The sequence below is a fragment of the Trichechus manatus genome, unplaced genomic scaffold, assembly GCF_000243295.1.
Source record: "Trichechus manatus latirostris isolate Lorelei unplaced genomic scaffold, TriManLat1.0 scaffold00088, whole genome shotgun sequence".
NCBI lineage: Eukaryota > Metazoa > Chordata > Mammalia > Sirenia > Trichechidae > Trichechus > Trichechus manatus.
Window position 1 is genome coordinate 6,773,114 of NW_004444024.1, and position 1,593 is coordinate 6,774,706.

A 1,593-nucleotide genomic window follows, 5' to 3' on the forward strand; every position below is an offset into this window, starting at 1 on the left:
GAGACAGGGGGACCTCAAACCATCAAGAAAGCAGTGCCAGGAGCAGAGCACGTCCTTTGGACGGGAGTCCCTGTGTGGAGAAGCTCCTAGTCCGGGGAAACACTGATGAGAAGGCCGACAGAGAAAAAGTCTTCTCCTGGAGCTGATGCCCTGAATTTGGACATTTAGCCTACTTTGACTGTGAAGGAATAAACTTCTCTTCATTAAAACCATCCACTTGTGGTATTTCTGTTGTAGCAGCACTAGATGACTAAGACAAACGCCGTAATCATGAGTATTGTCTGTGAGTTCTGTGTGGCCATTACAATGAATTACTGAACCCAGCAGACAAGTAGAGAGTGCTGTGGGAGGGACAGTTGCTATTAGAATTGGTAAAAAGATTGGAGGGTGGAGGTATGTTTAACCTCTGCTTCATAGGAATCAGCCTTGGGCTGTTGATCTTGGTTCTTCTTTTTGCTTGTGAAGGTAGAGGAGGTCAGACACCATGCCCACACCATTGTTACAATATATATTTTAGAAAGTCTGTTTGGCTGCTGGGGGAGAAGGGATCTGAGGGGTAGGAATGGTGTTTTGAGGATAGTAAGAAAGCGGTGGGTAGGGAACCACTGAATTGGGGAAAGAAAAGTCTTTTCAACAAATGGTGCTGGGACAACTGGAGATCCACATGCAAAAGAATGAAGCTGGACCCCTCCTACACCATAAAAAAAAAATAACTCAAAATTGATCAAAGATCTAAATGTAGGAGCTAAAATAAAAAGATTCTTAGAAGAAAACATAGATGTAAATCTTTGTGACCTTGGATTCGGCAACGGTGTCTTAGATATAACACCAAAAGCACAAAAAACCAAAGGGAAAAATAAATAAACTGGATTTCATGAAAAAGCATTTGTACTGCAAATGATATTCTTAAGTAAAAAAAAAAGAAACTCACAAAACAAGAGAAAATATTTACAAATCATATGTCAAACAGGAGTCTAGTATCCAGAATATATAAAGAACTCTTACAATTCAACAATAAAAAGACAAATAATTCAGTTAAAAAACAAAGGGTTTAAATAGACATGGCTCCAAAGAAGATACACAAATGGCCAATAAGCCCATGAAAAGATGCTCTTGATCATTTGTCATTAGGGAAATGAAAATGAAAACTCCAATGAGATAACCACTTTACACCCACTAGGATGGGTGTAATAAAAAAGACAAACAAGTGTTGTCAAGGATGTGGAGAAACTGGAACCAGAAAACATGGCTGGTGGGAATGCAAAATGGTGTAGCTGCTGTGGAAAACAATTTGGCAGTTCCTCAAAAAGTTAAACAGGAAGTTACCATATGACCCAGAAATTTCACTCCTAGGTATATACCCAAGAGAAACATCTGCCCACATAAAAATTTGTGCGTGAATGTTCATAGCAGCATTATCCATAATAACCAAAAAGTAACAACAACGCAAATGTCCATCAAAGGATGGATGAAGAAAGAAAAAGGGTGTATCCATACAATGGAATATCAAACCAAAAAAAACCAAACCCATTGCCGTAGAGTCAATTCCGACTCAGAGCTACCTATAGGACAGAGGAGAACTGACCCACAGAG